We start from the raw sequence: 11,428 nt of genomic DNA on the forward strand, positions 1-11,428 counted from the left end.
CAGTATTGGCATAACTGGGGGACCCACGGCTGTTACAGGGTTGCTTTAATTTGGCCAGATTGCTAATCTTAGATAATGATCAGGCAGACATGGAGTTTACTCGCCAAATGGAATTGTCACATATCTCTTCAACAGTATCAGTTCAGGTCACTATCATACATCACCTCTTTTAATCTCCTGTCTTTACTTATGCCATCTCTCTCTCCCATCCATTCCTCATGCTCCTGCTAGAGTGGACTTTTAAAGGTAGCTTATCCCCCAAAATTCACATGCTGTATACATATGCAAAATTCATGTCCTGAAGCCCTAATGTGACTATATTTGGAATATAGACTTCAAGGTGGGAATCAAGGTTAATTGAGGTCATAAGGATTGTCCCTCAGATAAGGATCATGTCCTTAGCTGATATCCTCTCCCCTCGCTCTATGTAGAAGTGTATGGTGGCAGGGAGAGAATGTCATGTGCAGACATAGCAAGAAGGTAGCTGCTTTCTAACAAGCCAGGAAGAGAGACCTCTCAAGACACTCACTCTGCTGGCCTTCTGATCTCAGACTTCTAGCCTCCAGAACAATGCGAAATGAATTTCTGCTCTTTAAGCCATTGAGCCTGTGATATTTTTTATGTGGCCTGAATAGCTGCATACGTTGGCTTTCCTACTTGTAGTACTCAACGTGTCCCCGTCTCCAACACGAAAATCTACAAGAGCCTCAACATGATCCCCAGGTGTGGCCTGCTCAGGTTTTCCCAAACTCTCACCCTCAGTCAGTGATTAAATATGTGATAGTGATTTGGCCTGTTTAACGTTTCTCTTCCTATGGCAGACCATGGCTTATCTTTGCCATTGCACTGGCGGTCCCTACACCCTAGAAACTTGTTCCTCGTTTCCCATCACAAATTCTGCTTATTTCCTTGGATTCATATTAGACACCCCTCTTCCAGGAAGCTTCTGCTAACCACTTATAACTTCTCCTGTCCCCCTGGGCTAGGGGCCCCTCAGGAGGTCCCATCACCCCTGTAATTTCTCTAATAAACCACGGCCACCCCTGTGTTACTGCTTCTTGTTTACTTGACTTTATCTCCCCGCTTAGACTGTCAGCTTTACCAACCAGGGACTGTGCCCCATTGTTCCTCACAGTCCAAAGTCAGCACAGTGCCAACCCTGCATTCGTCAGTGTTTGTTGAATGCTGGGGCAGATGAATTTAGAATCCACAAAACAATAGAGTGAATTCCAGTTCCACCGGCTACTGGCACATGACCATGGGTAAGTCACTTATTCTTGCTGTGACTTCATTCTTTCTTTTTTAAGGTGGACCATGAGTTTTATTTTTTAATTAAGTTTATTGGTACAGTTTAGGCATACATAATGGTCAAATTCATTGTAGGGAATTTGTACCTGTCCATGATATAACTTGATTTTTCCCACTCCTTTCCCCTCTCTCAACCTCTCTTCCGCCTCCTACTTACAAAAGCTTTGTCTATATTTTTTGTTTCTTTTCTCATCATCTTTTTCTTTTCTCTTCCTTCCTTTCCCCCCACCCTACTTCTTCTTCCTATTTGAGAATTTTCTTCCTATTTCACAGTTTCTGTTACACATTTTGGTCCTTATTTATTGTTTCAGTTTCTCACACCAGGGAAACAATGCAGTATTTACACATGTGTCCAATATATTTCACTGAGGAGTATGGCCTCAGGTGCCTCCGTTTAGCTAGAAATGTCTCAAACTTATCCTCTATGGCAGAGAAGTATTCCATTGTATTTTTAAAATCTTCTTTATCCATTCTTCAGTTGATAGGCTTTTGCATAGCAAGAGAAACCATCAACAGAGTGAAGAGACAACCCACAGTGTGGGAAAAACTTTTGCCAGCTGTTCCTCAGAAAAAGGACTACTATCCAGAACATGTAAAGGACTCAAAAGAAATCAGACCCGCCCCCCAAATTTAAAGTCCAAATCAAAAATGGGCCTCTTAATGCTTATTTTTTTATTAATTTAGCATTCCTATATCAGGTAATGTTAACAGCTACTTTGAAGATAACAATATGCAACATAACAAGCATTAGTGATTTCCTATCATCTTGTTTTGAAATTCTGTATCATTTTTAATGGTTTTTGAAATTTTTTATTCTCTTTAAAATAAAAAAACAATAACAACAACAAAAATGGGCCTCTGAAATGCATAGACAACTCTCAGATGATGTAGAAATAGCAAATAAATATATGAAAAAATGTTTAACAACACTGGTCATTTGAGAGATGCAAATTAAAACAACACTGAGATTCCATCTCACATCCAGAAAGAATGGTATCATCAGGGGCTGCGGATTTAGCTCAGCGGCACAGCACCTGCCTGGCAAGTGCAAGGTCGTGAGTTTGATTCCCGCTATCGAAAAAAAAAAAAATGGTATCATCAAGAAATCAACCAACAACAAATGCTGGAGGGGCTATGGGGAAAAAGGAACCCTTCTCTACTGTTGGTGGGAATGTAGACTGGTACTAACACCGCAGAAATAAGTGTGGAGATTCTTCAAAAAACTAGGACTAGAGGTTCCATTTGACCCAGCTATTCCACTTCTTGGTAGCTCCCCAAAAGAATTAAAAGTACACCACAGTGATATATACATGCTCATATTTACACCAGCACAGTTTGTATTCTCATCTGTAAAGTAGGAAGACTTGATTCTCATCGGTAAAGTAGGAAGAAAAATAACAGCTACTTTGCAGAATTGTGGTGATGGTAGTTAAAGTGTTCCAAAGAGGCATTATAAAGTGTAATCTGTTAAACACATACTAATTATTACATATATTGAAAATATACATGCTTACTATTCAGAGTGTTAATTTTTTAACCCCTGATGTCATTTAAAAGGTGAACTGAATTTGTTTCTGCAGGTACAACTTAATATTATAAATGAAAATCATTGAATTATGATTAAGTTATGATATTAGGACACTCATAAAAATGCAGCAAGAAATTGAAATTTTTAAAAAGGCTATATAAAGGAAAATTATTCATTTCAAACTTTCCAGAATTCACTGAAAAAATAAACCCTAAGAAAAATACTATGCAAAGATTTTTTTTAAGTCAAAACTCTAGTATACTTAAAAAACATGGCTCATGAAAACTTTATTTGCTGACACTAAAATAATAATTTATAACCAACCCATTTCTGTGTGCTCAGGTGGAAAACTGGACATTGCAGATGAGCCTGGGACACGTACACGGTGGACATTCTACTCTTCAGTTCATTCAACCATGCAGAGCTTTCAACTCATTTCTCCATAGATCTTGCACAGAAAGCTTCCTGGGCAATAGCTCAGCTTCTCCAAAAGGGGAGCTAATGGACAGTCATGCTTATCTGAAAGCTGGCACAAAGTATTTCTCAATTTGGGCTTTTTCAATGTCTAGTCATCTTTTTTAAAGTGTGGGGAATTGGCTAGTTTATCAGTGTATGACCTACCAGTGAACTCCAGTACGGAACAACCACATTGTCCAAGTGAAACAAGGGCCTGTTCAAACCAGTTTCTGTTCCCAGACCGAAACATGAATAGAAATCATGTAAGGTGGAGTTTCCAGTTGTTGTTTTTACTAAATTACAAAAATGAAGTCTGACAGTCCAGAAAATATTGCTTTAATTATTTCCTCTAAATCCTGATAATGAGGCAGGCACTCTTCAGCTTCCTGTCCTTTTTAAAAATATGAATAGTGACTAATTTATTAAAGTAGACCACTTTCACCCAAAGTCAACAGGGATGAAGGAAAAAAGACAAGACAAAATACTGGAGAGAATTCTGGGGTGATCTTTAGCGTAGGCACGAAGGAAATCATGAGCGCACATATACACATAGGAAAGTTGTTAAATACAATAGCTTCATAAGAGTTGTGCTTTCAGAAAAGTGATATGAATGTAATTGACCTACGCCTATTTACTGCCAGCTTGTTAGGAGATTTGGCAGACTCCTAACTCACTGATTCCTCGTTTGTAATTCAGCCATTCATTTTCTTAGTCTCTAGTTTGGAACTATACCAACTGGGCAAATACATACGATAAGAGGCTTAATTTTATCTGTTGAAAATAAGAGCTTTTTCTTACGTTTTCTTTTAAAATGTTTGGGCCCCTTTTGAAGTGTAAATCAAGTGTAATGATGCTTCTGGCCAATTTCAACCTGTATTTCTGTAGTCAAAACTTGATAACACAATAATTCCTAAGTATCAGAAGTTACTGTAATAGTGTATGGAACACTTAAAACTTGCTCTGAAAACCTAAACTCCCTTTATCGCTTTGTTGTTAGAGTACTTCTTACATAATGTCCAAAGTGGGACATAAATGTCAAAGAGGAAATCAGTGCCATACAAGGACATAAAAAATCAAACTCAAGACATTGGGTTTAAGATTTAGGCATATATTGAGAATGGGGCAGTGAAAGAGGGAGGAGGAACTTCAGTCCATGTTCCTTTCCTGAGCCCAAATCATTGGCCCCAGTATTTTTTTTGAGGATAGACCACGTAAGACCTCCCATTCTTGTATTAAGCTTTCCCTGTCCCAGTTAGGAGTGAACAGAAGGAGATTCAGGTTTCTTCATGACACCAGGACCCTACACACTTTTCCGCATCCCTTAATTGTTGCTCCAGAAGATTGTGTGGGGATGGAGAGCTACATTCGGAAGGGTGATGCTGTTCATGTTATGCCCACTTACTCGGAAAAATAAAGACAGATTATTACAGCACTTTTTAAAATGGTAGTTACTTCTTTGGGCAACACACATTCAAGCATGGCCTGAGTACTGAATTTTTATATTTTATTGTACTTACAGACATTTAAATTTTACTGCTAAATACTGAGCATGAGTATCTGATGGTTTTGCTGATGCTGGCAGCTTTTGTTTTTGAGACATAACAAATTAAAGGAGTGGGATACTATAGCAAACATTACTTGTAAAAGCTCATGGTGGTAAAATTTAGAAGGCTTCCATATTATGACACGTAAAAGAGCACACACAATATCACTATCAGGATGGTAAACTTTGAGCCATAATTGAGGAAAATCTTGCTCAGAACCAAATGAAATAGGGCTCATGTTTGTCAGCCTGGGAGGGGCACGGCTGCTGAGACTCCTGTCAATTTCATGCATACATTTACACACCTGCTTCATGTCTGTGTGGTGTCTATTTGCCCCTGTGCTCTCAAAGGGGAAACTATCCATCTTTCTCTACAGTCAATCTTTCCTATGGGCTGTGGCCTATTGGGTCTCTATATATACTCAGCAGGAAAAGACAGTCAATGAAGTTATTGATTAGTTAACCTTGAAATCATGATAATTCCTCCCTCTGTAGCATCTCCAGTAACTACACTGGCCTTTGTTTGATTACTTGAGACATATCCAAGTCCTCCTTACCGTAAAACAAGCAAAGACCTAGTGGCTCCCAGCCAATTCATTTTCCACAAACAGAGTCTTTCAATGTGTTCAGAGGACCATGATTGCACGATGGGGTATGCAAAAGGAATCGGCCTCCTCCGGGGAAGAACTTCCAGTCTGGCCCAGGAGATGAGGCATGTACGCAGTGAGATGCTGCCTTCAGAGAGCCTGGTTACTGGTCAGAGAGTTCTACTGAACTGTGCAAGTCCTGCTCCCTTGCCAACTTGTTTCCTCATCCACAAAACAGAGTGAATGATGGTGAAGTCCTCAGAGGATTACCAAGGGACGGAATGCATTCATAAAGACAAAGCATATAGTACGGTGTGGCTCAGAATAAGTACTTGATGAATGTTTTTTAAATAGAAAAGTGAATGTATGTTATATATATCTACATATAGATATAGATATAGATATACAATTCAATATATTCAATTCAATTCAATATAATATATAAAATATTGTAGAAAATCTCCTATCCCTACATTTGCCTTACTTGCCAAATTAAATCAATGCTCTACAATCCTTTGGAAAAAAACATTGTAAATATAGTGGACAGCTTTTGGTGTGTTTTTAAGCAGCAATCTGATATGATATAATTGATACTTAAAATATAAATAAAAGCTCACAGATTAATGAGTATCTTACTGTTTTTCAGAAAACAAAATCAATTTATCTGATAATCTGTATTTATTTGTATAAATGCATGTATACAAGGAGATTGATAGAGAAAAAGATAAGATAAACCTGCTCATTAATAGATTTCCTCAGGGGATTGTGGGTCAGTGGGGAAATAACTAAATTTGTCTTTACACACATCTGCACTGCTTTGCTTCTTTCTAATGAACTAAAATTAGTTTTAAGTTGAAAAATGTCAAATGAGAAAATGGCTTTGAAAAGATATTTCTGTTCACAATACAGAAAATAATAACCAATGGCGAGGTGGGAAGTGGGAGGACAGGTGGGAGGTACTGGCGACGCGTGAGTGTGTGTGCTGCTGAGACAAGGGCTGGAAGGAGTAGAAGAGACAGAAGGCAGAAGGCAGTTTGTGTTATATTTTGGAGACAGAGCTACTGCACTGAAAGTAAGAGATTGGAGAAATAGTGAAGGCAAAGGTAGAAAAGAAAGTGACTTCAAGGTTGTTTGTTTTGAGAACTTGGGCAGGCAATGATACCACTTCTTGAGAAGTAAAATGGGAAGGAACAGGTTTGCGGAGGGTGCCAGCAAAAGCTTTTGAAAATACTAGTACTAGGCTTGGGGCTGGGGATTTAGCTCAGTGGCAAAAGCGCCTGCCTGGCAAGCGCAAGGTCATGAGTTCGGTTCCCAGTACCGGAGAAAAACCAAAACACCAAAAAAAAAAAAAAAAAGAAAGAAAGAAAATACTAGGCTTGAAATGTCTTTTTGACAACCACATGAAGACACATTGCCCTCTACCAATGGAACACAGAACAGGGGTAGCTAGTTTTCCATCACAGTACCTGTTCTCTGTCTCTCTCTGTGTCTCTGTCTCTGTCTCTCTCTCTCTCCCTATCTCATTAATCCTCTGATCTATAACTGGGCACCTGGCCAAGAGGATAATAACTGCATTTCCCATCATCCTTTGAGAGTAGATGTGCAAATAAACTAAACTCTCACCAGTCAGCTATAAACAGCAGTGCTTCCTGGCAGTTTCAAGAAAAATCACATTAAACTATAGTTGGAATGTACCTTTGGTACCCTCCTGCTGTACCCCTTTCTCCATACTGCTGCTAAACACAGGTGTGAGTGTAGGAGCTTCAGTGGCCACATTGCATTCTGGGAATGAGGTCTCTTGAGGCAACAAATCAGCTCTGGAACAAGCCTGAGCACCTGAGGACTTAAAAGACTCAGCATACGAACCTCAGGCAACCTTGCTCTTGCCTCCTGTAATGAAAGGAAAAATTAAAATTCTACCATGTTTAAGACACTGTTATTTTGGCTCTCCTGTCACACAGAACCATCAAATCTAGTTCTGATCAATAAAGAGCAGAGGGAAGGTGTCCCTATTCTCAGGATTTGCTCTTCTCCAATTTCCTTAGCCTTCCCTTCCTCACCCTCACATCGGCAACCTCTATGTTCATAACTAAAATTGACTAACATTTCCTTCTATTTTTAAAATTTTTGCTATTTAGGGCCAAGTTTGAGTGTTAAAGTTATGCTGCGGTCATAAAATGAATTGAGTTTATAAAATAAATTCAAGGACTTCTTATCTTTTTCTACATCTTGAGTAGTTTAAAAATAGTTTTCTCTTCTTTAAAGATTGAATGAAGTTCAGCTGAGGAGCTTTCTGATTTGCCTGTGCTTTTAACACATTGGATCCTTAATTATGTTTTTAATGTTTGCTAATCATGTTTTCTACCTCTTCTTATGCCAGATTTGACCTTCTGTAGTCTACTAAAAAGAAATCTATATCTCTGAAGTCTTCAAATTTATGTCAAGGAGTTTCACATAGTAGTCTATCTGCAGTTTTGACTTTCTGGTAAAACATCACTTCTTATTTCTAAAAATCCTTCTCCTTCTCCTTCTGCTACACTGAACTTCATCCTCTAACACCTTTGCTTCCATTATATATTTGCCAAGCATTTTGTCTAGGTGGAGCATAGCCTACATATTTTTTGGTTTGGACTATGAATTTTATCTGGGGTATTGGGTCCCTAGGTTTAAGTTTTTTTCTCTATTGGATGCTATTCCACCAACTTGAAGTGTGGCTGAAGTCTGAGTGTTGTAACCACCTCTTTCCTTTTGCCTAGGATTTCGTAGGGTTTTCTGTTTATCTTAGAATTCAAGAATTTTACCAGGATATGTCTATATAAGTCTTTGCAGTATTTTCTCTCTAGTCATTTTTGTGCACTTTCAAACTATAGTTGTTAGCTTTCATTAGCTTTCTTGTGCATCTTTTGCTTTTTTTTACTTGGAATTCCTGTTATTCCTGTGTTAGGATTTCTACATCTTTCCTACAAGTTCTCTTTTCCATAATGATTTCTATCTCTTGGAGTGTTTGCTTTGTGTCTTGCTAATTTTTATGGTTCAGACAAATGCACGGGGCTAGACTGGTACTGTGTTCCTTTTCCTGGATCTAGTGCATGTTCTCATGTGTAAATCATGTTTTCACTTCCAATAGGTGTGTTTTATGTTCTCCTCATATATCTTTAAATGCTGTTTTGTTTAGTTTAGATTATCCACTGTCTTCTTCAGCAGCTATCGTTCAGTCAAGGTCCATTGCAAGAGTCATGTTCATGTCTCCTGTTTCTACCAGGGTACCTGGTGTGTCTTGTGCCTTCTTTGGGGCTCAGAAGCAGATGCTGGGGCACCTTCAATGACCAAAGTCCTGAAAATGGAAAAAAGTACACTGGCCTCTGCTCTTTGGGGCAGGTGCTATAGCATCAGGCAGGCTGTGAGCTTCCTTCCAGCATCGCTGCACCCAGTTCCTTCTAATTTTCTCATTCAGGCCAGCTGTTCAGCTACATCTGAACTCCTGGAAACCCAGGGACACCATGCATCTTGCTGTTATCACATCCTTCTCACTCCATATTGTTCTGTGCTCTTTATAAGAAAATAAAGCTGTTAGGAGTCAAGACATGAATCCATCACCAGTCTTCATATAAATAGCTATGGGTCGTAGGTTACCTTATGCTCTTTCATTTCTTTGGAGGATGGTTTATTCCCTCAACTAAACTATACGCCTTGGAGTGAGGAAAATATTGTGTAAGGAGCGATCAGATGAAGGAAGGAGGATGGATGTCTGAAAGTAAAGTGGAAGCTATTTTGAGCAGAAGCAATAGCATTAATGCACTGAGTACAGAGGTGGGATGAAGAAGCATTTGCACTGTGATTAGAATGGCTGGAATTGAGAGCTGATAAGAGATGGAAAATGGCAAATGAGCAAGCCTGGTCTTGATGGGAGAGAAGGGGAGACAGTGAGACTGTTTCCCATACGTTGTGATTTTACCAACACCAGGAAGATTTTCTGATTGCAGCAAATTCCTCCCCAATCCCACTTGATGCCTAAAATTAAAGCTTCTTAAACTAGGTAGTTTAAATTAAAAGGAAGCCAGGAGTGGTGGCGCATGCCTGTAATCCTAGTACTCGGGAGGCTGAGGCAGGAGGATCGTTGTGAGTTTGAGACCAGCTTTGGCTACAAAGTGAGCTCAAGGCCAGCCTGAACTGCATAGTGAGACCCTGTCTCAAAAAAGACCAAAAAAATTAATTAATTAATTAATTAAAAGGGAAATTGGTACAAAAAAAAGAACATAGTCCTAATCAAGACCTGTGTATTGGTCTGAAACATAAAGGTTATCAAGACACAGAGCAAACACTCCAAATAAATTGGTGCCTATAAATGTATATCACATCCTTTGCTAAGGACATAAAATATGAAGATAAGAACAAACTAAAGGTTTTGGTCCCTGACAGGTCTGGAAAACAGGAGACCTGTATTAGTCAGATTTTCATGACCATAACAAATACCTGAGGCATATATAATAACTTAAAGAGAGGGAAGGTTCCAATAGGTGTAGACTGTAACCTAACCAATAGGTGTTATCTGTAGAGCTGGTAGTTTCAGAGGTTTCAATCTGTGGTTGCTTGGGACCAGTTCCTTTGGGCCTGCAGTGAGGCAGTACAGTAATATCTTGGTTGATGAGCACTTCTGTTTGCAAATAATTCAATTCACAAACAGAAGCATTCAGCAAAGTATTGCTTCCATTCACAAACTCTGCATTAGGTGACAAACACGACCATGGCCATCTTCCCCACACAAACCAACCACAGCCATTTTCCCCAAATGGTAAAACAAATTAAGTGTGCAGACCCAGGTGCCACTGTACTTCTGGCGGGGTGTACATTTGAGGAAAATGCTTACCACATGGCAACTAGGAAGCAAGAAGAGAGACAGAAAAGGGTCCCAATACTCCCTTGAAGAGCAGTGATGGAACTTCATTTCATGAGGCCAAAGTTTCCATCATCTCCCAGTAACACCACAGAGTGTGACTGAGCCTTTAACATGGGCCTTTGGGAGACACTTGTCCAAACCACAGGAAGACCAAATGGAAGAAGGAGAAGCAAAAAGCATATATAACTAATTTAATAATTTCATGTGGAGTCTTGCCTTAGAAATGAGGCTGGAAGTCTGCAAGACCAAGTATAAAAAAAATTTACTTCCTAGAAAGCTCTATTGTATTTAAGTCTTGGGACACATGGCTTGGGACACATTTATCAGACCTCCCTTAACCATCATTTTCCAACACCTTGGGCAGTGGGGAGAGGAAACAAATGCCCCAGTGTCTGAGTCATTGAAAGTAAAATCATTTTACCTCTATCAGAGAGCACAGAATAAGGAAGTACACCTAAGTGATTTCTACTTTTTCCCAACTGCTTTTGATCTTCCTTTAGATTTGCTAGGAGGCTCTTTTAAGAAGGCACATCAAGAACGACCAAGTCCCAGTCTCATTGCTATTTCTTTTGACAATACTTATTAAAAACTGGAAAGACAGAGAAGCTGTCAATTTCTCATTTGAGGTGACCTTGTCATTTTTTAATGACATCTGCAGAAACAAGGCATACCTCTGACAAAGGTAATATTATCTTTGCAAAAGGATATATTGGAGGAATTAATTGTCTGGTGACTTATAATTGTTTATCTTTATAACACGAAGCCAAGGAAAAGAATAGAGATTCATATTAGTTAAATATATTTTCATTTAAAATCCACTTTGGGAGCCTAATGATCAAATATATTTGTATAAAGGTTTCTATAAACAAACTAACAGTACTTTTAATTTCAATGCCACTAATTTTAACATGATCTTTAAGGAGTCTGTGTGCCATGCACAGTGATATAGACTTTTTATATTCATTTGTTATTAACTTAATTCTCACAAAACCTCAGGCCTCTCAAAATTTCAAACCCTGATTGCCTTTTAGAATAAGAAGGATTAGGGGCTGGGGATTTAGCTCAGCAGCAAAGCGCCTGCCTGGCAAGCGCAAGGTCGTGAGTTCAGT

At 39.0% G+C, this 11,428-nt stretch overlaps 1 long non-coding RNA gene across 1 annotated transcript; it reads left to right on the forward strand.

Annotated features, from left to right (window-relative positions):
- The first annotated feature begins 1,177 nt into the window (after nt 1-1,177).
- On the forward strand, nt 1,178-3,565 carry LOC106148517. The gene is made up of 2 exons (XR_001234048.1): nt 1,178-1,262; nt 3,179-3,565. It is a non-coding gene; the product is annotated as an uncharacterized LOC106148517 (long non-coding RNA).
- The last annotated feature ends 7,863 nt before the right edge of the window (nt 3,566-11,428 follow it).

Source organism: Chinchilla lanigera, unplaced genomic scaffold (genome assembly GCF_000276665.1).
Source record: "Chinchilla lanigera isolate Chin_1 unplaced genomic scaffold, ChiLan1.0 scaffold00022, whole genome shotgun sequence".
NCBI lineage: Eukaryota > Metazoa > Chordata > Mammalia > Rodentia > Chinchillidae > Chinchilla > Chinchilla lanigera.